The sequence below is a fragment of the Grampus griseus genome (genome assembly GCF_964374135.1).
Source record: "Grampus griseus genome assembly, chromosome: Y".
In the NCBI taxonomy this organism is placed as follows: domain Eukaryota; kingdom Metazoa; phylum Chordata; class Mammalia; order Artiodactyla; family Delphinidae; genus Grampus; species Grampus griseus.
Window position 1 is genome coordinate 5,119,607 of NC_139016.1, and position 27,373 is coordinate 5,146,979.

The following is a 27,373-nucleotide window of genomic DNA, read 5'->3' on the forward strand; positions in this document are numbered from 1 at the left end:
ATCTGGTTGTACTTCCTTCTTTATATCTTTAGCTGTAGGAGATCTTTTCTGGTAGGTTCCAGCCTTTTCCATGGATGGCTGTTCTGCAGATAGTTGTGATTTTGGTGTACCTGTGAGCGGAAGAGAGCTCAGGGTCCTTGTACTCCACCATCTTGACTGATACCTGAACAGTCTCTGGAAGATGGATGCTGAATGCAGAATATTCTCTGAACGGATGGTAGAGAAGGGGTGACTGGCTGATACGAGGCTGTCCATAAGGATGGAAGTGTTCATTTCTGAACCTGCTGTCCACATAGCATCTATCCAGTCCAGAGGACAGTTCAACCCAACTTTGAATTTAACCTAAAGAGATGTAAGGGTGAAGTGAAAATGTTTCCTTGGAGGCACCGTGAAATGTGCATCTGGTGTTCATACTGTGCTTGAAGGCTAGATGCTGGGTGCTCACAGTTCTCAGGAACCGACATGTCCCAAGTGTGCGAGCAAGTCCGTGCATTGAGACAATCCAGAGACAGGCTGATTTCTTGGTATCTAACAGCATGGCAAGGCTGTGCTACTGCTGGGCACCATATCAGCATAATATGACAATCAGATGGCGAGTGTAGGTGGATCTGATGTCTGGGAGTCATGGTCCAAAGAGGAGCTAGACCTTCTTGGAAAGGGCTGTAACCATGAATCACAAGGCTATATACCCTCACACATGTCTGCTAGAATAAGCCATCTCTTGCCACGCTTGGAGCTTTTCAGCGGCTCTCATACACAGGGATAGCAACCGACAGCAGGGGCGGTATGCCACGTTCATCATTTCACCTGAAACGTACTTCTAGTCACATGAGGTATTCTCATTTGACCGCTGGAGGCAATGCAAATATAGTCTCAAAAGGGTAATAATTGTAAACTTGACTCACCTAGAAATTCACTTCATGGAGTGCCCAAGTCAGATATGGGACGCAGGAAGTAGCACTTGGAGATCTCTCCCTTAATTTCATTCTCAACACCGAGAGACCTCCCATTTTGCAGAAATGGCAAGATTTATGGAAAGGGTCGAATGGAGATGAAATAATTGTGTTGTCCAGCTGTGCAGCAGGAGCATCAGAAAGAGAAGCAAGAATTTATTGCGGGAATAGAGTGATCTAGCGAAATGACAAGGAAAGTTTGACCTCCATGTTTGAAGGCAGGGATGTTAAGATGATGGTTTTTAAGGGGCTTTCCTGGCCCTTTGGTCTGTGATTAAGGAAGATGACAAAGCAGGAGGTCGTGAAAAGCAGAGTTTTGGGAGAAAATCATACAGCATGATTTTCATCCTTTAATGTACATGCAAGTCACCTAAGGATCTTGTTAAAATGCAGATGCTGATTCATTTGGTCAGGAGTGGACCCTGAGATTCTGTATTTCGCCTAGAGTTGAATGCCTGTCTCCATCCTGGTTTAGATGAGGCAGTTCTTGGGAGCAGGGGCATATGCTGCTGGGCCGTGAGTATTTGCACCTTCCGAGTTCTTGGCGGTGCCAAATTAATGTCCAGAGTGGTTGTACACTCTCCCCAGTGGTTGTACACTCTCCCCAGTGGTTGGCGTGTTTCCACCAGCGGGCTTGGGAGTCTTAATTCCCTCATATCCTTGAGACTAGTGTTCTCCTTGGTGTTATGAGGATAATCGTACATCACAGGGTGGTTGCTGACAGATGGAAAGGCAAAAATAGATATGAAAGTACTTGGTGGAATGTGTGATTTATAGCTGCCATTCAGTAGTGTCGGCCCCCTCTCTTAGTCTTTCATGTGCTTTCATAGCACACGGAACTCCTCTTTGCTAGAACACTTATTTTGATCTATTGAGATTCCTTTATTTACAAATGAAATTATGGATTTCTGGATACCAAAGGCTCGTTTACTGTTTGTTATATGCCTAGAACTCAGCACATGGTATTTAATGGCTATCCTTTGAAATAAAAGATTAATGGTATGAAGTTATATGACTACAGTTGAATATCTTAGGATATTAAGGCATGTAAAAGTTGTCTGGTAATAAATCCTTTTTCATAAGATAAGTTACTTTAATTTAAAACAAACATTATCATGAGCTGTTATATATATATAACACATATATGGAATATACGGTTAGGGTCAGGGCTAGGGTTTAGGGTTAGGGTTAGGGTTAGGGTCTCCTTAGATGGATTGCCACTTTTCTCAGTAGGCTCCCTGGGTTTCAAGTGTGATTTCTGAAGTACCTGCTGTGGTGGATTCAGGCAATGGTGGAAAATGAGGGTCATTTTCGGCAACGTTCGTAGGCTGGACAATTTCCCCACAGGTGAAAGTCTGCTGTCTGTGGGGCGGATTAGAGTATGATTTTATTTTCTTTTTAATTATTTTTTAATCAATTTTTAATTGAAGTATAGTTGATTTACAGTGTTGTGTCGATTTCTGCTGTACAGCAAAGTGATGCAGTTATACATATATATGCATTCTTTTTTTATATATTCTTTTCCATTACGGTTTATTATAGGGTGTTGAATATAATTCTCTGTGTTGGACTATTGAAAATAGTCCTACTGTGATATACAGTAGGACCTTGTTGTTTATCCATTCTGTTTATAAAAGCTTAAATCATACAGCATGATTTTCATCCTTTAATGTACATGCACGTCACCTAAGGATCGTGTTAAAATGCGGATTCTGATTCATTTGGTCAGCAGTGGACCCTGAGACTCTGTATTTCTAGCAAGCTCCCAGTGATTCTGATGCTCCTGGACCAGGAACCACATTTTGCACAGCACAGGGTTAGGAGATAAGGATGCAGTGTGAAGGAGGAGGGCTCTGAGGGAAAGGTAGCGTTCCAAGCTAACGGGATGGGGGTCAGAACCGATCTCCATCTGTCAGCAGGATAAGCAGTGTAACACAGTGACACGGGTAAAGACTTTGAGGTCATCCAAGCCTGGACTGAGTAGATATTACAACTATATCCCAAGAGACGTGCTTCCTTTATTCCCTATGAAAGGAGTAAAGGCCCCACCCTTATGCTCTTCAGGTTATGCAGAGCCCTGTGACTTGTTTTGGCCAATATAATGTTGACCAGATGTCTGTCTTTCCATATATAATCATTTTCTTGCCAGGGTATCACTCACTGCTTGGAATGTGGTCACCAGACCCCAACGTCACCAGGGAGTGATGGGTATTCAGATCTGAGACACCCCCCCCCCAAAACTCTTGTATCTGAAGCTTCACTTGAATAAGCTCCTGGGTAATTTGTATACGTGCTCAAGTTGGAGAAGTTCTTCTCTAGACCCTTCTTATTGTAGGGAAAATGGGAGAAGATGTTGGTGCAGAAGTGACCTAAGTCCCAGGCAGACTGGAGTGGACAGCTACAAAGAGGGCAACTGACCTGGAGCATTGCCTGGACTTTCCTTAAGGAAGAAATAGATTTTTGTTGGTTTGCACTGCTGAGATTTGGGGATTGCTTATTACTGACATGGTCCAACCCATCCTGACTAAAACGGCCCAAACTGCAAAATCCAGATCTTCATTTGGAAGGTTTGGAGATATTGCCCACGTTAGTTAACTAAGCTTGGTTCTTGTTTTGTAAAACGGAGATAACGATCTTATTGGGCTGTTACAGAGATGAATACATTTGCACAAGAGGCATAGATATATAGTAGATAGATATACAATAAGATTTAAAAGCTAGTAATTATTTTTGTTATTATTGTTGTTGGAGTGGTCAGAACTCAATATATTAGTGAGGAAGGGAGAATTCTAGGCCATAGGTCAGTAAACTACAACCCCTGGGCCACCTCTGGCCCCTTGCCTGTTTATGTAAATAAGGTTTTAATGAAATATAGCCTGACTCATTCCTTTATCTATCTTTATGGCTGTTCTCACAGAGATTCTGTGGCCCACCAAGCCCCAAATACTTGCTTCCTACCCTTTTACGGAATATCTGGGGTGACTCCTGTTCTGCGTCCTAGTCTAATATGGGGTGAAAAAGGGAATATCCGGGACTTTACTTGCCACGTGGGCATGTGGACTCCTTTATGGTTGCAGGGATGGGGAACATGTGACATTTGTCAAAACGATAATCAGATGCAAAACTGAGAGTCCAGGACACCAGAGTTTAATAACCCCCAGGTCACACGTAGGGTCAGATCGGATATGAGATTTATGTAAAATGGGATGTATACACAGCGTCCTCATGTATGTGAAATACGATATTTGGATTTATTACAGGAGGAAAAAAATATTCCTCTTTAGTTAGATGGTCCTTCCCGTAGAAACGAAAATCAAGAAATGACAACCATATTCCCCCAGATGGCAGATTTCTTTATAGAAGTTACAATAAAATCTGCTGCTCTATTGTTTTCATCCTCTAAAAGACACTGGCTCTTTGAAAGAGCCACTCGCAGGCTGTAACAGCAAAAAGAGCAGCAAAGATTCCTCGAAAGAGCTGTAACTAAAATATGGCATCATTTCAGCATTGTGGAAGCAAAGAGCAATAATCGAAAACTAGAAAACTAATGGCAGGGGACATGCCTCTGAGCACCTCTCCCGCCTGGACCACCTGCTGACTCAGCTGAGTCCTTGCTGCTCTCGTAGCCTGTGGCCAAAGAAGTAACGGTATGTAACACCCAACCTAATGGAGGATAAAATACAGAGGCAAGAGGAGAAATGGCACAGGGGGTAAATCCTTCCCAACTTCAGAGACGGGGATCTGTGTCCACAGTGGGAATCATGGTGATCAGCCAGCTGATGGCACGAGGCAAGCCAACTTAGAGAGACACGATGTTCTTTTCTTTCCTTTTTTGCCACCAGCTCTCCATTTCTCTTTCTTAGTGAAGCATCACTGTAACTTTCTTTTGGAGAATCACACCTGCTAGACTGTGTGCGGTTCTGGTGGGGCTGTGAATACAAATGACCTTTCTGACCCTTGTCAAGGAATGAGCGTCGACCACGACTAGACCAGTTGAATGTTCCCCTGGGACACCAAATCCTGTCTAGACTAAAGGAAGAGAGTTGATTCTCCTTTGTCCCAGCAGTGGTCTGGATGTGTGAGGGAGATCATTATCCCCTGCTACGCAGAGTCCCTGGGGCTGCCCGGCGCCTTTTCGTTTCTGCCCTGAATTTTTGGTGATTCCTTGAATTTCATGCACTGCACCCATTCCTGTTCAATCATTTTCCTTTTCCTCTCAAGTTTGGAATAGTTCTGTTGCGTACAACCAATGATCCTTAACTGACACACATAAATACCAAAGTGTTCTCTTTTGCTCTTTTTTTTTAATATAAATTTATTTAGTTAGTTTTGGCTGCATTGTGTCTTCGTTGCTGCGTGTGGGCTTTCTCTAGTTGTGGCGAGCAAGGGCTACTCTTGATTGCAGTGCGCGGGCTTCTCATTGCAGTGGCTTCTCTTGTTGTGGAGCACGGGCTCTGGGCATGCGGGCTTCAGTAGCTGTGGCATGCAGCCTCAGTAGTTGTGGCTTGCAGGCTCTAGAGCGCAGGCTTGGTAGTTGTGGCACACAGGCTTAGTTGCTTCGCGGCATGTGGGATCTTCCCGGACCAGGTCTCGAACCGGTGTCCCCTGCATTGGCAGGCGGATTCTTAACCCCTGTGCCTCAGGGAAGTCCCCTCTTTTGCTCTTGATTCAACAGTTCTGTGGTTTCTAGGACAAAAGTTTAAGGACGCATAGTGTGTGTTACAGTCTGAATCGTGTCCTCGCCTCCCACAAATTCATATATTAAATGCCTAACTCCAGTTAGGTACAGCACACCTCAGAGCACACCTCAGAGTGTGCTGTATTTGGAAACAGGGTCTTTTAAGAGGTGATTGAGGTTAAAGTGAGGTCATTAGGGTGGCTCCTAATCCAATAGGATGAGTATCCTTATAAGAAGAGAAGATTAGACGCAGACACATAGAGAAGGATGACCATGTGAGGACACAGGGAGAAGACAGCCATCTGTACTCCAAGGAGAGAGGTCTCAGGAGGAACCAGCCCTGACAACACCTTCATCTGAAACTTCTAGGCTCCAGAGCCATAAGAAAATTAATTTGATTGTGTAAGCCATTCAGTCAGTGATGCTTTCCTATGGTAGCCCTAGAAAACCAGTACAGTAACCATCACCTTTATCTGATAAAGAAGCAGCATTATTAGCATGTAAGTACAGGAACCGCACTATGGGACATGTTTCAAAGGATCATGTTACTTTCAAGGTTCTAACCCTGTGATTATTGATGATCTGGTGTAGTTCAGGCCAACATTGGCAATGAGTGAACATATGGATAACATACTGTGCAGGGCAGTAGGGTTCAAGGCTATTGGAAATTCTCTGCTGAAATGAAAATAATTCTCAGTGAGAATTCTCAATGAATTCCTTGTTCCTTTTTCTGAAGGATTTAATGATTTTTAAAATGCATATTCTCAGGAAGATGGTGTGTCTTATTCCGTCTTCACTGGAAAACAGAGCCAGAGTAAAGGATTATGTTTAGATGTTTTATTCTGAAGGTGCAGAAATGGTGAGGGGAAAAAAGAAGTGAGGATGAGCAGGTTGCAAGAGGCTCTTTTACTGCACGGGCTTCTACTCCACAACAAATTGTGTAGGTATACAGATAACATCTTGTATCTTGTATAGATAACAACTTGGATAAATAGTTGTACTTACTCAGCCTGGTGGGTCGTCTGCAGGCAGAACAGAGACGCTATTGGAAAGTTACACTGTAAATTTTGTTTTGGTTTTTTTTTTTTTTGGCCGTGCTGTGTGGCTTGTGCGATCGATCGTAGTTCCCTGACCAGGGATGGAACCCGGGCCCTCGGCAGTGAAAGCACAGAGTCCTAACCACTGGACCACCCAGGAATTCCCTGGAAGATTGGAAGGAATTCATCTGTTGAGTCCCCTTCTGTCTTCTTTCTCCCACTGGTGGAAATTTACTCCACAGGATGGAATTCTCTTTATCGTTTAGCCAGGAGGAGGCACAGAATCCAGGAGACATCTCCTTGGTCCCATTCGCACATAGAATTGTTCGACCATTGCAGTGGCTGAACTAGAACAAGAAGTGGATGGTCCAGGAGGTCCCAGGAACCTGGAGAAACGCACAAGTTCTGAGAGCTGAAGAGTAGAATTCCAGGTTTTACCCATCACTTCTATTTGAGTTGGGAATGGGTTTATTTAAAGGATTATGCAGTAAAATTTTAAGAGCCAGGCTTAGAAATGCTGCCCATCACTTCTGACTACATTCCATTGTCCAGAACTACGCCAGGACTATATTCCATTGTCCATTGGCCCCATGTAATTATAGGAGTCAGGTGGTAGCTTTGTGTCTGGATGCAAAGGCCACCAGGGTTTGGAGGACATACAGTTATCCTTCTGCAAGGCCAAAGTCACACTGAGAATAGCAGTGCTTTGAACCTCTGCTCTCTACTGTACATAATGCAAGTTGTGGAATAAAGCCTTTACAATTATTGGGTGAAAATGCGGTTGCATCCCTGGGTAATATTCTTTCCTGTTGAGAGAATTCTTTCCAGTGTTTGTGACCTTATATAAAAGAACATTAATGACATTAGAGAGGGCTTAGGGAAGACTATTAAAGAAGATTAAAGGGATAAACTACATGCAGGAGGATTAAAGGAACTAGAGTTGATTAGCCCAGACTAAATAATGACTGAACAAGAGAGATTTTCAGCTCAAGATAACCTGACCACCTCAATTTAACTTCCTCATTTCCAAATCCAATGAAAATGACCAAAGCATATGTAACCGAAGAATAATCTACTTCTGGAGAGTGACAACTGGTGCGTCTCATATGGGAAACATAGATGAGGAAGGACAGTTCCATCCAAGGGCAGTTGACAGGTGAAGGAATGCTTCACCCTAGACACACCCTTTATAATACAGGAGAAGAGGGCTGGAATCCAGATGCGGCTTTGGCCGCAAAGAAAAGTGAAGTTGCAGAAACTCTGACTTGTCTTTTTTTCCCTGTTTCTTATGAAAACTGGATTAAAGTTGGGAGCCAACTAAGGTGTGTCAGTGCCCAACTCCCCAAACAGAGGAAAGAGAGAATGAAACGTAAACCACCTTCCATAGTGATAAGCAATGAAAATAGTGACTGTGCAGACATTTAAATATCCATAAGAAATCTTCTCAAGGGTATTACAGGGTTTGAGGGATTATGGAACAGGAGTAGTCATGGGAAGAGAGCAACCATAGGTCGAGAATGGGGGAGATTAAATGGAAACGGGGTCTGAATATTTAAAATTACAATTAGAGCAGTGTATGTGGGGTACTTAAAAAGGCGAATTGGAAAGTGAAATCTAGAAATGATCCTATAATTCAGATTTTTTAAAATTAAGAGATGATGGGCTTCCCTGGTGGCGCAGTGGTTGAGAGTCCGCCTGCTGATGCAGGGGACCTGGGTTCGTGCCCCGGTTCGGGAAGATCCCACATGCCGCGGAGCGGCTGGGCCCGTGAGCCGTGGCTGCTGAGCCTGTGCGTCTGGAGCCTGTGCTTCGCAACGGGAGAGGCCACAACAGTGAGAGGCCCGCGTACCGCAAAAAAAAAAAAAAAGAAACCCTGTGCCTGTTAACCGTCACCCCCATTTCTCCCCCTCCCCCCTGCCCATTCTCAATTAAAGTAGGTTTATCCCTGTATAGTCCACAACTGTGTTGCCCCTTTAAAACATAACCCCATTGGGGCTTTCCTGGTGGCGCAGTGGTTGGGAGTCCGCCTGCTGACACAACAGTGAGAGGCCCGCGTACTGCCAAAAAAAAAAAATTAAGAGATGAAATTGGTGAGGGGAGAGATGTGTTATAAAGCTAGTCCAGAAACTCAACATGATGATAACAGGAAAAAGGAAAGTAACCTTAGGAATAATAGAGCCAAAAGCCCCTGAGAAAGGAACTTTCGGGTTTTATAGCGAGCCCGACAAAGTGAAAGACATCCATGTATTCTGGTGATTGTCTTTCTTCCTGCCAACTTTAAAGAAAAAGATCCTATAAGCTTTCTGACAGGGTAAAAGCATTAATGGAAGATAGTACACAGAGGAAAAATAACCAGACTTCTCCCTTTGACAGTCAGTTCCAGAACACAGTATGGCAAGAGATAGGATTAGGAGAATAAATGATTATGACACGAGATTTCCATATTCATTTAAGATATTCATTTACAAGGCTAATAAAAACATGTTCAGGGGCTTCCCTGGTGGCGCAGTGGTTGAGAGTCCGCCTGCCGATGCAGGGGACACGGGTTTGTGCCCCGGTCTGGGAGGATCCCACATGCCGCGGAGCGGCTGGGCCTGTGAGCCGTGGCCGCTGAGCCTGCGCGTCTGGAGCCTGTGCTCCGCAACGGGAGAGGCCACAGCAGTGAGAGGCCCGCGTACCACAGAAAAAAAAAAAAAATGTTCATAAAGAGGATGGTACTTATAAAGTTTAAGAGCCACGTATTTTGTCCTGAAAGCTACTTCAAGAAATTCTGTAACTCCTGGATATTCATGATAGATCAAACTGCTCACTTATCAAGGTACTCCAGTACTAAGATTAGAGAGATAAAGAAGATATATATCCATAGGGATTAAAACAGAAAAATAATGACTAGCCGATGAAGAATTAAATACTTTTGGAGCTTAAAGCATGTGGATAAATCATAACTCATGAAACAGACCAAAGTTGACGCTCTTATCCTAAAGCAGGCAAGCTGATCTTGCACAAGATAACCCCCCAAAGGCTCAAAATTTAGACACAATGCTACCTCCACAGGCAAGGCTAGAGTTGGACTAGAAGTAGGATTGGTCAAACGTTTGTACATGAAATAGGTTTCAGAATCACCTGGTTCCCATGACTCCCCTCTGTGATTCTGGCATAAATCTATTTCTCTCTGGAGGGTCTGAACCAGAGATATTCTGGATTTGAAACAGTAACACAGTGAGGCTTAGTTCAAAGTCTATGTAAACAATGGTGAGTCCAGTTGTGCACATATTAGACTCCTCACGGAGGCTCTTTTTCTCTTTTTCAGTATTTTTTTCTCTTTGTGTTTCATTTTTTGTAGTTTTTTTTAATTGCTATACCATCAAGATTGTTCATCTTTTCTTCTTCTGCAGTGTCTAATCTTCTGTTAACCTGATCTCCTGTATTCTCATCTCAGATGTTGTCGTTTTCACCTCCATAAATATGATTTGAGTCATTTGTATATCTTCAATGTCACTACCTCACTTGTCAAACACACAGAATACAGTTACCATAACTGTTTCAATGTCTTACTCTATTGTTAGTCATGGGTTAGTTTCTGTTGGTTGATTTCCCTGTCATTTTGTTTCTCTGCTTCTTTCTGGAAGTTTTCTTCTGACCTATGTGATACATAAATATGGACGAGAGATAAAACTGATTTTACAGCTATCATCATCATCATCAGTGGAATTTTGTTTCATTCATCAATATTGAAATAATTATCTCCATACTATAGGTAACAGCTAGAAAACGTGTAATGCTGAAACACACATTTGATCTGTTCGGAGATGCCTATCCCTGTGCCCACCCCTACAGCACCCCACAAGGCATTTAAAATTTAATTATTGGGGGAAGGACAACTTCTGCACCTTTTTCCAATCCCCGCATGCTTCACGCTCACTGCACCTCAGACCACCGTGCTTTTTTATTCTTTATTCCAAAAATACCTTGAGCCTCTTGTCTTCAGGGAGGCAAACCTGAGATACTCCTGTCGCTTGGCTGCCTTGTGAATAAGCCCTCTGTTTGCTGCAAACCTTGGCATCTCAGCATTTTGTTGCTGTCCGTCAGGCAAAACCAAGCTGGTTCGGTACCACTAGGATCTCAGGAGTTCACAAATGCCGTGTGGCTGACAGGGTCTTGGTGCTCTGGCCAGGTGTCAGGCCTGAGCCTCGGAGGAGGGAGAGCCGAGTTCAGGCCATTGGACCACCAGAGACCTGCCAGCCCCACGTAATATCAATCAGCGAGAGCTCTCCCAGAGACCTCTGTCTCAACATTAAGACCCAGATCCACTCAACAACCAGCAAGGTCCAGTGCTGGACACCCCATGCCAAACAACTAGCAAGACAGGAACACAACCCCACGCATTAGCAGAGAGGCTGCCTAAAATCATAATAAGGTCACAGACACCCCAAAACACACCACCGGACATGGTCCTGCCCACCAGAAAGACAAGATCCAGTCTCATCCACCAGAATACAGGCACCATTCCCCTCCACCAGGAAGCCTACACAATCCACTGAACCAATCTTACCCACGGGGGCAGATACCAAAAACAATGGGAACTACGAACCTGCAGGCTGCGAAAAGAAGACCCCAAACACAGTAAGCTAAGCAGAATGAGAAGACAGAGAAATACATGGCAGATGAAGGAGCAAGATAAAAACCCACCAAATGAAACAAAGGAACTATGCAGTCTACCTGAAAAAGAATTCAGAGTAATGACAGTAAAGATGATCCAAAATCTTGAAAATAGAATGGAGAAAATACAAAAAAAAAAACCGTTTAACAAGGACCTAGAAGAACTAAAGAGCAAACAAACAATGATGAAAAACACAGTAAATGAAATTTTAAAATCTCTAGAAGGAATCATTAGCAGAATAACTGAAGCAGAAGAACGGATAAGTGACCTGGAAGGTAAAATAGTGGAAATAACTACTGCAGAGCAGAATAAAGAACGAAAAGAATTGAGGACAGTCTCAGAGACCTCTGGGACAACATTAAACACACCAACATTCGAATTATAGGGGTCCTAGAAGAAGAAGAGAAAAAGAAAGGGTCTGAGAAAATATTTCAAAAGATTATAGTGGAAAACTTCCCTAACATGGGAAAGGAAGTAGTCGATCAAGTTTCCAGGAAGCGCAGAGAGTCCCATACAGGATAAATCCAAGGAGAAACACACCAAGACACATATAAATCAAGCTATCAAAAATAAAATACAAAGAGAAAATATTAAAAGCAGCAAGGGAAAGGCAACAAATAGCATACAAGGGAATCTCCAAGGTTAACAGCTGATCTTTCAGCAGAAACTCTGCAAGCCAGAAGGGAGTGGCAGGCCATATTTAAAGTGATGAAAGGGAAAAATCTACAACCAAGATTACTCTACCCAGCAAGGATCTCATTCAGATTCAACAGAGAAATGAAACCTTTACAGACAACCAAAGCTAAGAGAATTCAGCACCAGCAAACCAGCTTTACAACAAATGCTAAAGGAACTTCTGTAGGCAGGATACACAAGAGAAGGAAAAGACCTACAATAACAAACCCAAAACAACTAAGAAAATGGTAATAGGAACATACGTATCAATAATTACCTTAAATGAAAATAGATTAAATGCTCCAACCAAAAGACAGAGACTGGCTGAATGGATATAAAAACAACACCCATATATATGCTGTCTGCAAGAGACCCACTTCAGACCTAGGGACACATACACACTGCAAGTTAGGTGATGGAGAAAGATATTCCATGCAAACGGGGATCAAAAGAAAGCTGGAGTAGCAATTCTCATATCAGACAAAATAAACTTTAAAATAAAGATTATTACAAGGCACAAAGAAGGACGCTACATAATGATCAAGGGATAAATCCAAGAAGAAGATATAACAATTGTAAATATTTATGTACCCAGCATAGGAGCACCTCAATACATAAGGCAAATGCTAACAGCCATAAAAGGGTAAATTGACTATTATAAATATTACATATCTTTTATATTCTCTAAAGAGAAAAGTGCATTTAAAAACTCTGCCTCTCTCCATCCCTACCTCCTTCCCTCTCCCTCCCTCTCCCTCTCCCCCTCCCTGTCTCTCTCTCCCCTCCCCTCTCTCCCGCTCCCTGTCTCTCTCTCTCTCTCTCTATCTCCCTGTCTCTGTCTGTGTCTCCCCTCCCCTCTCTCCCCCTCCCTGTCTCTCTCCCCCCCCCTCCCACGCCTCTCCTTGGCAATTTGGCAATGACCAATTCAGTTTATTTGGATAAACTCAAGGAACGTGTTCTCCCTAAATAATGTTTGTACACAGGAAAGACATTATTCTACTGTCATTTTATTCATTCTTGTGTCTCATCTGAGTTGTACAGTGTTTTCCTGGTCTGGGATCCTTCAGTAATGGTGTGCGGGGTTTGCATGGAAGAGATTATGAGGGCATGCCTTTTCATGTCCCAGAAACATCTCCCCACCCTTTTATTCATTCACCACCCTGAGAGAGACACCACGTTCTTCTGACCTCTCATGGTCTTATTCCTATTCTTATTCTTGAAGTCGTTTATTAAGCCTTCCAATCTCCTGCCACCCTTTCCTTTTCAATCTCCACTTCCTTGATCATTTTCTCCCGACCTCATACTTTATTCTCCTAGCCCTTCTCTTGTAGCACTGACAATTTTGATACATAACATATCATGCGTGCCCTTCTCGCTTCCTTGAGCTTACCGTGCATTTTCTTTTTCATGCATGTTACCCATTTCTCAGCTCTGAGTTGTTTATTTCTCACTAGGGAACACAGCCGTCGAGTCCCTTGTAATTTAGGCTTACATACTTCTCTCACTCCCATTCTTTACCACGATTTTCTTTTCATGTTTCATATTTTTTTCTTAAAACTAAAGGATGCCCCCAAGCCTCCTGATCACCACCCACACATCTGCCTCTCCCAGTAATCCCACCGCATCTTCCTCTCTGGCACTATGTTATCCATTCATCCATTTAAGGGATTCTTCCACGGTCCTATTTCCAACCCTAATTAAGACTGAGTTCCTGTTTTCTCCTGTTCAGTCTTCTCTCCAGAGACCAACTTTCAGTTCCGACTGCTCCACCTGGAGCTATACAACTGCAGTTTGGTGGGAGAAATGTAAAAAGTAATGTATGGAGCTTTGAAAATCTGGGTGTCAAAATCCAAGACATGTTTCCAGGTAAAGTAAAGCAGAATTCCCTCTGCTCCAACACTTTCGTTGTAAGTGCTCCAAGATTCGGAATAGAGATTCCATTTTCTTTCCCTTACTACCTCTCTGAAGCGATGATAAAAATAGGTTTCACTACATGCAGGAAAGTAAGCTGTTAATTCTACTGGATGCTTTCCCATGATTTTCTCTCAATTGCCTCCAATTTTATTCCAATTTATGGTCACCCTCAGTACCCCATCTTCATCTCTGTATACACTATCTTTAGTCTGTAGTCAGCTCCATACAAAGTCAAATGTTAAACGTGCATGGTGAACCAAACACACTTCTTCAAAACTTTTCCTCTAGTACCCACTATTTTTAAATAGTTTTGAAAAGCATACTTCCCCACCTATTTTAATGTTGCCACCTAAAATGTTCATATGCTGGGCCCTGGCAAACCATTTCATTATCAGCATATCATATATGTATGTATACATATATCAAATACATTTCTGCAGAAGTGCTGGACCAGCTGATTCAGATATATTGAGGAAAAATGTGCAGTATATAATGGAGCTTGTGAAAACCAATCCCTAATCCTCATGGTCTGATCCGAAAGCCAAATTGGACCTACTGTCTACCAAAATATGGGATTCCACTTTTCAGTTCAAATAAAGGTGTTGATTTTGTGAGGGAGCAGTGTCATTCTAAATTCTGAAAGGTGTTTGATCAATGAGGCGTTTTATCCTTGGATGAAATAAAACACTGCCACGAGGAGGGTGGAGCAAAATGAAGATTACGAGTTGCTTGGAGAAGGATGACCAGGTGTTGATGCCCTTTCCGTCATCTGCATGGCACTTGGGAGGTGACTAGAGTGAGTATCTGTCACAGATCGTTCCCCTGAAAGACGAACCTCCATTGTCACTGATTCCATCTGGATGTCCCGTTGGCCCTTCAACCTACATCGTCCCCTGGGCATTCCTACCATCCTTTGGCTACCCTGACATCAACAAGAATAGCCCAAGAATTACCTTGGTTAGATAGTCAAGGTCAAGTACAAGATCAAGTACAAGATCAAGGCCAGCGATAAGTCAGGTTGCTCTTCTGTCCCCCATGGTATGAAGTGAGCAGAAGGACCCTTCACCTTGTGGTCTTCAACCTGAAGCCCTTAACCCCTATCTAATCATGAGAAAAACTTCAGGAAAACTCGAAATAAAAAATGTTATACAGGATACCTGCCCATTACTTCTCAAGGCTGTCAAAGGTTTGAAAAACAAGGAAAGTTAGAGAAATGACCACAGAGCAGAGGAGACTAAGGACAGAAATACAGAATTAGTAAAATCCTGATAATGTACAGAATTTGTTTAGCACGAATATACAATGTTGGCTTTTTAGTTGTGACAAATGCACCATAGCTATGTAAGGTGCTGACATTAGAGAAATGGGTGAGAGGTACACACTGCACTATCGTTGTAACTTTCCCATAAATCTAAATGTATTCCAAAATTAAAAGTTCATTTAAAATAACCCAAAAAAACCAAATAGGAAACCTTGTCTCTGAGGCCTTTGCATCAGTTTTGCAGCTGTAGCATTAGTTCTGTTTGGGAGGTGTTTCTCTGGCCAGGTCATCAAAGCCCCAGTTGAATTCCCACCCATCCCTTAGGATATTTGTTCTCAAGCTGTATTGCCACTCTAAGCTCCATGAATGCGAGGATAAGTGGGATTTTGTTTTTTAATTTTGCATGTGCATCCAAGGATATGCTCTTTTTCTAAAAATTATCACCCAAAGTCCATAGTTTACATTGGGTTCACCTTGCTATTATACCTTGTATTATACCTAGGACAAATGTATGACATGTATCCACCATTACAGTATCATATAGAGTAATTTCACTGCCCTAAAAATTCTCTGTGCTCCACCCATTCATCGCTCTTTCCCCCCAAACCCCTGGCAACCACTGAGCTCTTCACTGTCTCCATAGTTTTGCCTTTTCCAGAATGTCATCTAGTTGGAATCGTACAGTGTGTATCCTTTACAGATGTACAGATGGGTTTCTTCGCTTAGGAATATGCATTAAGGTTCCTCCATGTCTTCTCCTGGCTTGATAGCTCATTTCTTTTCAGTGCTGCGTAATATTCCATTATCCGGATGCTTTACAGTTTATTTATCCATTCAGCTCCTGAGGGACATCTTAGTTGCTTTCAGGTCTTGGCAATTAGGAATACAGCTGCTGCAAGCATCCACATGGATGTAAGTTTTCATCTCCTTTGGGTAAATATTAAGGAATGAGATTGCTGGATCGTCTGGTAAGAGTATGTGTAGTTTTGTAAGAAACCACCAAACTGTCTTCCAAACTGTCCATACCATTTTGCATCCTCTTTGCTGTTTTATACACTTTTATCTTTAGGACCTTGAATGGCATCTGGTGCACAGAGGATACTAATAAATATTTGTTCAGTACTGAATGATAAGCACCTGGGCCGTGTATTTAAAATGTGCATTTTCCCAGCCAAATCCCTAGAGACTGATTCGGTGGGTCTGGAGTGGGTCCCAGGAATCTGCCTGTGTATCAGTGCCAGAGGACGCTAGTGTGCCTGGTCTGAAAACCACGCTTTGAGTATCACTGCTTTCCGAGCTCGCTCTGGCGAACTTCCTTCTGCTGCCTAGTCGAAGAGGAAGGTTTTCCCCACTTCTGAAAAAGGTTCGTTCCTGGTTTATGCCATTCATACGTCACTGTTCTGAAGTTGCTGCTAGGTTGTCTTGAAAATAAACCAGGCTGCTACGATGGGAGATGGAACAGTGCTTCATTACCAAAAAATATTTAATTGAATGAGAATTGTTGCATATAAATGTGAATTCAGAATGGAGAACTCTGGGAAAGCATGGGAGACTGCAAGGTTGGAAGGGATACATTTTTCAGACATAATGTAGACAGTTGAATCCTACAGAAGTATTCAACAGCGCTTTCCTGCAACATGTTCAAAACTTGTGCAAATAAGAGCCGTAGGAGTAGTACACTAAAACGAGGCCTTGTGTTACGTAACCACAGTGCAATGATCAAAATCGGGGACCTAACATGGATCTAATACAATTGTCTCTCTGGAGATTTATTCAGATACTGCCAATTGTAAGAATAATGTCCAAGTTATCCTTCAGCTGTTCTGTCTTTTAATCTGGAATAACTTCTGAATCTTTCCTGGTAATGTAGGACTTTGACACTTCAGAAGAGAGCAGGTTAAACCTTTTGCAGAATGTCTTTAATTTTGGCTTCTTTGATCTCTCTTTAGGATTAGTTTCAGGTTAGGCTTATCTTCTTTAATAAAAGTTTTAAGTTTACAGGGGATATACTTATCTCCGCAGTGCAAGGTCCCAATCTTAATGGAAGATGGGGGGCTAAAAAGTGTTGGAAAACTTTCAAGATGAAATTCTGATTTTCTGTAAGATGAAAGATTTCCATGAGGAATAAAAGAACTGTGTACAGTAAGAACCTTTCTTCATTTTATCTGTATTCCAAACTGGGAGCACAGAGACGAACACATTGCTGAAATGTATCTTTTTGTTTTTTAAACTTTTATTGCCTCCCCCTTTGCCTTTTTCCGTGCCACCCATTTGTTGGGGAAGCCAAGCCATTTGTTGTAGAATATGCACATTCTAGGTTTTGAAGGACGTTTTTTTCTGGTGTCTTTTTACATGGAATTCCTCTCCGTAGCCTAAATTGTGCACGAGTGACAGGAATATCAAATTCTGCACCAGACTCTAGAACAGTTACTTAAGCAATTGTCTTACAAGCATTTAGCAACAATGAAGAGGCACTTGCTGAACATTAGCACGGATTCATTAAGGACACATTTTGCAAGGTTCTGTCCCTTTCTTTTTCTTGATGCAAGACTAGGCAATTCTTTAGTTACATTGTTTCTGGTGATCCTGGGCAATCCTGTGGTTACATTATTTCTGGATTTCAGGAAAGTGGCATAATTTTCCTTTTTTTAAAATTGGGATATAGTTGCTTTACAATGTTGTGTTAGTTTCTGTTGTACAGTGAAGTGAATCAGCTATAGGTATACATATATCCCCTCCCTCTTGGACCTCCCTCCCATCCCCCCCATCCCCCCCATCTAGGTCATCACAGAGCACCGAGCTGAGCTCCCTGTGCTCTACAGCAGGTGCCCACTAACTATCTATTTGACACATGGAAGTGCACATACTTCAATCCCAATCTCCTAAATCATTACCCACCCCCTCCCCCATGTCCACACATCTGTTCTCTACATCTGTGTCTCTATTCCTGCCCTGCAAATAGGTTCTTCTGTACCATTTTTCTAGATGCCACATTCATGCGTTAATATACGATATTTGTTTTCCTTTTTCTGACTTACTTCACTCTGTATGACAGACTCTAGGTCCATCCACGTCTCTACAAATGACCCAGTTTCATTCCTTTTTATGGCTGAGTAATATTCCACTGTATATATGTACTTTGTAATGATAACATCCACTGTCTCTCGAGCACCTCCCCTATGTCAAGAACTTTGTAGATACCATCTGAATCTCATGATTCTGAAAATCAGAATTCAGGAACCAGGCAAATGTACATTCAAATCGCAGCTCTGCCTCTTTCTACCATGAGAGCTTGTGTGTGTGACTTAACCCCCAAGTCTCAGCTTTCCTGTCTGTAAGGTAGTGATAATGATAAGACCTGCTTCAGTTCGTATTTGTGAAGATTAAATACTTTGAAAGTTAAATGCAGGTGAAAATCTTAATATGGTGCCTCACATGTAGTAAGTTCTCAGTAACTGCTTTCTGTTAGCATCGCTATCACACAGCTGAGGAGACTGAGGGTCATAGAAGCCACATATCTGGAATAAGGTCTCCAGTACCAAGGTCATTACTGTAATGCCTTCTTTGCTCCTTGCAGACAAGCCAAAAGAAAACGTGAGCTGGGAAACAATACAGATTTGTTTCAGGTAGAATAACCCCGTGAGGTTCTAAAACAAGAGGAATCAATGCCAAAAATAGAGTGTGGTGTCTACATCATTGCTATTGGGCCTTACCACCATTTCACCCTTCTGGAAATGTGGCTGCATGGAAGGTTGTTTTACAAATGGCAGATGAAAAGCAACTACTCCAGATAATGGTATCAATGAATTAGGATTAAAAAAATAACATATACAATTCAAATTTAAATTATGAGATTTAATTAAGCAAACATGCATATTTCTGACTTGTTCTCCAAAGAGAAAAACTGTACAAAAACGAGGTAAGTAAAAAACAACAACAGCAAAAACACCAGATGAGTTATTGTTAGGTTTTGAACTTGCTGTGAAAAGTAATAGGGGATTTGTTCAACTGTCTGAAGCCCTGTCTGCCCTTCTGTGAGATTATGGTTTCCGCATGTGCTAAAGGCCCAGGTTCAGGGATTCAACAAGACTGGGTCACACCCGAGGCCCTCCATCTTTATGGTCATCGTATGGAACTGAGGGAGAAAAACATGCAACCTCGAAGTATGAGCTGTGATGCCACCAGCTGGTGGTCAAACAGAAAATACGGTCCAGTCCCACTTTGGAGAGAACCCCTCGGGGCTTTTTGGTGCCACCTGCATCCTGGTGAAGTAGAATACTCTACACAGCCAGTCAAGGAGAAGACAAGGGGAATGCAACGTCACCATGGCCATCCAGTGAAGGTATGTCTGAGTGCTTCTCTCCTGCCTTTCTGTCTGGACATCAGAAGAACTATTAATAGTATTGGACCTGAAAGTCCTCCTTGATTATCATGTTGGTGCTCCGGGTGGAGACAGATAAGATTGTTCCAACACTGGTAGTCCTGCAAAATATGGAATTATACCGAGATGTTGTTATAGGGGAAAATTCTGTGATGGGCTGAATAGTTTTCCCAAAACCCAGACGCTGAAGCCCTGATTCCCCAGTACAGTCACCTCTCTACCCACATTGGGATTGTCTTCAGAATCCCCTTGGACACCATAATCCATGGATGTGCACGTCCCTAATATAAAATGTCATGTACAGGACCTCAGAGTGTGACTGTATTGGCAGATGAAACCTTCAGAGAGGTGATTAAGGTACGATGAGGTTACTGGGTGGACACTACTCCAATCTGACTGATGTCCTCATAAGAAGAGGAAATTGAGACACACAAAGAGACACCAGGGGCACCTCACACAGAGTAAAGACCATGTGAGGACAGAGGCAGAAGACAGCTGTCTGCAAGCCAAGGAGAGAGGCCTCAGGACAAACCAACCTTGATCTTAGACTTGTGGCCTGCAGAACTGTGAGAAAAGAGATTTCTGTTTTGTAAGCCCCCCAGGCTGTGGCATTTTGTTATAGCAGCCCGAGCTGACTAATTCACCTTCCCAGTTTGTATAAACACAGAATGATTTCATGTTGAAACCCTGTGATGGTTAACTTTAGGTCAACCTGAGTAGGCTAAGAGATGCTCAGATCGCTGCTAAAACATGATTTCTGAGTGTGTCTGTGACGGTGTCTTTGAAAGAATCAGGCTGAAGGCACTTTGAAGGGCATAGAGGCTGCCCCTCCCACCTCCCCATCCGCCTTTTCTCCACTCCTGTGGCCTTACTGAGAGCAGGCGGCCACGAAGTACAGTCTGCAGGTTTAATCTGGCCCCTCATTTTTAAGAAGGCTGCCTGCTATCCACTTCAGGATATCCGCTTCGATTTCAGGATCCACTAAGGTTTGAGGTCCGCATAGGGAAAATTACTACTCTGAATTATCTGAGGAAAGGAAGCCTGTACAGCCCAGATCCATGACTGAGAGATCCCCATCACTATACGTGGCAGACAGTATTGTGCATTTCGACAAACCAGAGTTTTTCCCAGAGTGGGTGCTCTGTGGTGGGTGACCCCTCGCATGAATGAGGGTCACACCAGATCCAAGGTTCTGAGAGCCCCGCCACGTGTAGTCTTCCATTCGTGACGCTGGAGCCTTCCTCCTGCCAGCAAATCCCAGTGCAGACATCTGAGGACCGCCTCTTCTGAGCTAGAAGCATCTCCTCTATTGTTGGGTCGTATCGTGCAATGTGACTATGGTTCCTGAAATTCGGCCTCTGTGTTACCGGTGCTGGATTAAGTCTTGGAGACAGAGTTCTGGGTGAAGTAGAAAGAAACAGCTTTATTGCTTTGCTAGGCAGAGGGGGCCACAGTGGGCTGATGCCCACAAGACTGGTGTGTCCCGCCCTGGAGGGTGTAGTGTGGAGTCATACAGTGTTCAGGGAGCAGGGCGTGGTCAGCTTACAGACACTCTTCTGATTGGTTGGTGGTGAGGTCGTCAGGGGTCGGCATCATCAACCTAATGGTTCCATGTGGTCTGGGGTCTGGGTGCTGGTGGGCAGCATGCAGTTAACTTCTCCCACCTTCCACCTGGTTGGGGTTTCAGTAGCTGCAAAACAGCTCAAAGGACATGGCTCAGAATATGATCTATGGTCCTTGAGATAGAACTCAACGTCCTTGATTTTGTTTAGTGGCTAAGTATTATTATTTTGTCTTGCTTGGCTGTCCTCCTTTCTTTCTGCATTTTCACACTTCTCTGATTAAATGTATTATGTTTGAATTAATTATTTTCACTATTTTATATTGGAGTATAGTTGATTAGCAATGTTGTGATAGTTCCAGGTATACAGCCAAATGATTCAGTTATATAATACATATACATGTGTCTCTTCTTTTTCATATTATTTTCCCATTTAGGTTGTTAGGTAATATTGAGCAGGGTTCCCTGTGCTATGCAGTAGGTCCTTGTTGCTTATCCATCTTAAAGATAGCAGTGTGTGCATGTCAATCCCAAACTCCCAATCTATCCCTTCTTTGACTGAAGTTTTTCTACAGACAAAGGCAGGCAGAGGTGGGTGGGGGCCTATTCTGAGGAGGCCTCACAGGGTCCTGCTCAGGTTCAGCATCAGCAGGAGAGCCATCGGTAAGGTAACTCGGACCCTTGACAGTAGACTAGACGCTTAGAATAGCTAGTGCGCTATGTGGCTGGGATAAGACCTTGATATCTGTGCCAGCCGCCTGCTCCCTAGCACACTGGCTAGCCATGAGTATTTCTCAAAGGAAGTCTCATACCAGCACAATGAGGAGTTATCCACTGGGTATTTTTCTATCTCAGTCCCATGGAAGGAAGAGCATGCCGTGTGTAGATCCTCAGGGAAGCCCTGTATTTCCTCGTGAAACCTCCACGGGGATCAAATTCTAACTCTCAGCTGTCACATGGGTGGGCTCCTTTTATGACAGTAATGGCAGCCCTGAGTTCCTGGTGAAATAACGCATCACCCGCAAAAGGACAGAGGAGGTGGACTCCACGATGGCTGTTCTTAGGTGTGCCGGCTCACAACGCGAGGCAGAAAATCATACAGAGGTTGCTCTGCGGCAGCGGCCCTATAACGAGCCTTGTAGAACAATCCCTTCCGCCTTTTGGGTCTGAGCGAAGCACCCAAGTACTTGAACTCAACACTCCCGGCTGAACTCCATCTCCCATCAAAGCCGTTGGAGAGTGCATTTCATTTGCTCCCATTTTGCCAAAAGGTCTCGCTGTCAAGATAGCTCTGATGTGTTTGCAGTTCTTGTGCTAAGATACGGGCGTGACTTCAGATGAAAAGCCACAATTATATCCATTCGGGGGTAGAATCGGAACGAGGGGAAAGAGAGATGGGGAGAGATTTCTGCTTTAAAATGTTGCCTTTGTGCTATCTTACTTATCTTTGAGATGATGGTGAAAAACTGAGATGACGGAAACGGACATTAGTTTTATCTTTCAGTGAAAAATTTAAGAGATTCTGGAAATGCATACTTAATAAGGAGCAAATCCATAAAATATTTCTCCTTTCTTTAAATTCCGGTGACCAAATTCGTTAATTTAAATTTTTGTCTATTTCTAGACCTGACTGTTTTTCCCTAGGCAGGTAGTGCTGAGAAGAAGAAAAGAAAAGAAAATGACTTTGAGGTAGTTCTTTGTGTGATATTTTTAATGTTTTGTTAGATAATGTCATGCTACATCTTGTAGATGACTTGGAAACGGACACACACGCACAACCCCATATTGATTGTAACATCTGTATAGCATTAATGGAAAGATAAAGTATAAGGGAAAACAAGATCACAACTTGTTTTAAATCCTAGGAAAGTTATAATTCAATTCATTCTTTTAAGTATTTTGAGAGGATGTCATAGCTGTGTCAATATATTCAATTAAGTGCTGTTTCACTGACTCTATAATTCACTTGTACTCTGAAATTTCTGATGTTTCCTTAATTGATCAATCTTGTATTCACTTGAAATATACACAAATTACTTTTATTTATATTTGATCCGCCACCGACTGGGTTTGGATTTTCATTTCCTTTAGTGGAAATCTAACATTTTATTACAAGAAAAGTGTGTGGGTTTGTACCAGTGATTGCCTGTAGGGGTGAATCACTTAGACTTTATCTCTAGCTGTGGTAGGTTGAAGATATGGTCGCACGTGTTTGGCAGTTCCCAGGAGATGGAAGCTCTTTCCCTACCCCTTCCATTGGGACTGGCCTCATGGTTGGCTTCCACCAATAGAATGCCATGAAGTGATGCTGTGAGAAATCCAAGCCTGAACTTCTAGAAGCTACATAGCCTCCCCTTCTGCTTTCTTTGACCCTGTTATAACGTGAACAAGCCCGGGCTACCCTCCTGGAGGAAGCGAGACCCTAAGGACAAGGGGCAGAGCTATTTTACCTGTCCCAGCCGAGGCCCCAGAAATAAGATACAGAGATCCCACAAGCCACAGACTTGAGCCATGTCCTCTGAGCCCCACCCAAATGATCATCCCACAGTATCACGAGAAAAATAAACAATGGCTGTTTTGAGCCATTACATTTTGAATGTATGATTCTGCATCTCTATAGAAAGGAGACAGTATCCCTCACCAAACATGCCCAAAGAGTTCATTACAAAATGAAAGTAGGCAAAGGCTGATCAAAGATAACAGCGTTAATTCAGACCTCAGTTGATGTAGAAACCGCAATTATGTGCTAATATTTGCTCTGTTCTTTTTGCAGTAAGGTGAGGCACAAAATTGTCTTTTTTTATAAGGTTGATCAAGGAAGCAAACAAGTTTGTCAGATAAATTTTCTCTTTCTGATGCCAGATTTTAAGAGGGATTTGTCTCATGGGCAGTTTATATAGTAGCTATGTTAAAGAAAATACAAAAAAATGTTTTTATATGTCTCATTCTAAAAACAGATGCTTACTAATCAAAGGGAGATAGTCTATTGTGAGAGGGGTGACTATTTCTGAGGACATATTTCTTTAAAGGAACCACTTAGAAAGTATAAAGGTTGTGTGCGATAATATGCCACTTAAAATACTTTCTCCAACAGATGCATAATTTCAGTTGTGTTTTTGTAAGAAGTTGTATACTGAATTCCACATTGTCCAGTTTGTCCCTGAATTAATGCCTCTAATAGAATTATTCTGTGGGTGATGGAGTTGATGTTTTATTATTGTTATTGAAAGAAAGATCTTTACTTACATGGTTGTCAAGAAAGAGAATCAATCCCAGTTTTGTCCGCACACCGGATTTTTATCAATATGTATCTCATGAAACGGTAGCGGTTCAACAGTGCGTGCACTTACTCACTCGAGACTTCTCCCTTCTGTGACTTAGAGCGAGAAGGTACTATTTTGGCTTAGATAGTATTGTGCGTGGGCTACCCGTGGATCGTTACAAATGTAGAAGCGCAACTGCGTCGTGCTTTGGTGGTTCCGGTTTTGTGCATCACAGTGTCCCAAGGCAACTGCCAGGATGAATTAGGTATGGGGTCCGCCCTGGTTTACCCGCACTCCTGTTGAATTAAACTGTGAGAAGCATCTGCTCTAAACAACGTTTTGTAGGGTCTACATAGCTGTTCTTTCTAACAGTTATTTTGCACCATATTCAACTGTTCCTTGAGGTATAGAGATTGCATGAGCGCCCTGATCCGTCATCCTTTCCTGCCGACACACCCTTCACAATGGGAGTTTGTGGCTCCTTCTAGCACAAGGTGGGAGAGAGTTCTGCACCGCTTGGTAATAAGTTTGCCCCGGTTTACATGCTATAGCCAGTGGGTGTCCACACTTGTGATATAAGCAGAGGTTTTGAAAGGGCTTGTGCTTTTCGGTTTGCTGCCACTACTCACCCCAGTCCTGAGAGCGTGCCTGAGCAAGCTTGTTGGAAATAAGACATCTATGGTGACATTTCTCAGCTGACAACCAGACCTAGGCAGACCCTGTGAGTGAAGTCAGTAGACAGGAAAGAACCCAAATGAATGCAATCTAAAAATCCACCCTTCTGCCTCATTAGCTAAATAACTGTACTTTAAGCCACTGAGCTAAGGGATGTTTGTTATGCGGCTTTATGGTGCTACTAGATAAGTGATCTTTTCTTCAGCGTGCTCTTGTTTGATTGGCAATACACTGAAATCACCCCCCCTAGAATAGAGTATGTGCATCTTATTTTTTGCCATGTATGCAGGCATGCGGTCAGTCCATCTTTTGGTTAAATTAATAAATTTAAGTTATTATGAGTTAATATAACATCCTCCAGCCCTCATATATTAACGTAATGTGTTAATAATTATAACAATTATGTTACTACAAGAGGGGCAGAGTTCCATCGTTTCACACCATTATGAGGTTAACAGCTGTGTCACTGAGATGAAAAGTGGGTTTAGAGGTTATCACTTTTGAGGCATGCTGGTACTACTGCATCCTGGTGTCCTATGGAGGAAATCAACTAATAAAGGGGGAAAATCTTCAAGATATATTCAGATATCCTTAAGAACACCAGGAAATTGGCTGCTTAATCAAAGCCGATAGAGAACCTGCATTTATGGAACTTACATTCTTGCCCGAAAGATAAAGCAATAAAATGGACATTGGCTGTCGAATCCCATGGCAGTGTGGCCTGCCTTTCTCTGCAGCAAAGGAGCCCTGTGTTCAAATCCTGGCATGATGATTAATTGGTTTGGAGAAGGTGGATAAGATTCTTAAATTCTCTACACGTCAGCTTTCTCATAAAAAAAAATCAGGCTATTAATATTGCTTCCATAAGAGTGTTGCTTGGAGAATTGAATCAAACGGCATATTCAGAATGCTTAGCAGAGCACCTAGCAGATAGTTAACGGTTCAGTAAATTGTAGTTATTATTATTAAGATGGCTTGCTGTTCCTATGAACCTGAAAATTCAGGAGCAACAGTTTATTTGGAACAAAATTAGTGTAGCATTCTGATGAGCTGTGCAGAAAAGCAATGAATCACAATATTTGTGATATAGAGAGTTGCCTCTCTTTGAAAATGGGGCAGATTTTAAAAAAAATATTTCATCCTAAGGGACCCAGGCCCAAGGGGTTAGAAGAAGCACGGCAAGGATTGAGGTGTCTCATTGGAAACCAGATGTGGACACATCTGGAGAAAAGAGATCATCCAGAGCAATGCTCAGGTAGGTTATTCATCATACAGATTAGAATGGACCCTGCAGACAATGTTACTGATGCTCCCAAATCATTAGTGATTTTTGGAATCCCACGAAGACTTTAGGAACTATGGAATCACCAACTTTGGTATATGTTAAATAATCACAATGATAAAAATAATTATCCATTAGAAATGCAGAAAATGTAGAAAAGTGAAAACAAGAAGAAAAAAACCCCAGAAACCTCTTTTTTCAGAGCATCAACGTTATGGTGTATTGTCTCCCAATCTTTATTCTTCTTGACATTTAAAGCAGAGCCACAAACTAAATTGGAAATTATTCCACAGAAACAGAACACTTTTTTTTTTTCCCCTGAAAACAAAACAGGTATTATTTCATTGTCTCTGACAGAGAAAGCTGAACAATGAATCTCAGACTCCAAACAAAGCATTTCAGAAAAATATCAAGAGTTACCGTTTGCGCCCTTAAAATTGCTGTAATAGACCTCGGCATTTTTGAATCTGTGTTCTACTAAAAGGTGAGAGGAAAATGTGCACAGGTGTCTGACATAAGCAAGATGGTATTGAACGGCCCTATATTAGTGGGTGGGAAATATGCTGGTGAAATAGAACTAACACAATACCTTGACTAAAAAAGAAAAGTACTTACTCGGGTCTCTCTGTTAGAAACAAAGCACAACTCTGAAATGTGCTTCCGTTTTGAGTTTATGGGCACTCCAGCTAATCTCTTTTCTTCCTTAGGGTGTTTGAAAATGATCCGAGAATGCTTCCCCTCAGCAAAATCCATGGATCATAGTGGTAGAAGTTTATTCGATTCCCTGATAGCCGTTCTAATTAGGCACATGAGACTATAGTGGTTGCCTCAAAGTTCTGTCCGGATCCCTCATAGGTTATGGATCCAAAAGGAGGTGGGATGCAGTACAGACTGACCCGAGCTGGGAAGGCTGTTGGAAAGCTAACGGGGCAATTGCTCTTTTAGGATTTGAGACTAACTCAGTGGATATTGGGTGGAAATAGATGTCCTGCGCTACAGTGACTCGCTGGGACCTTATAAAAACAGCATCTTG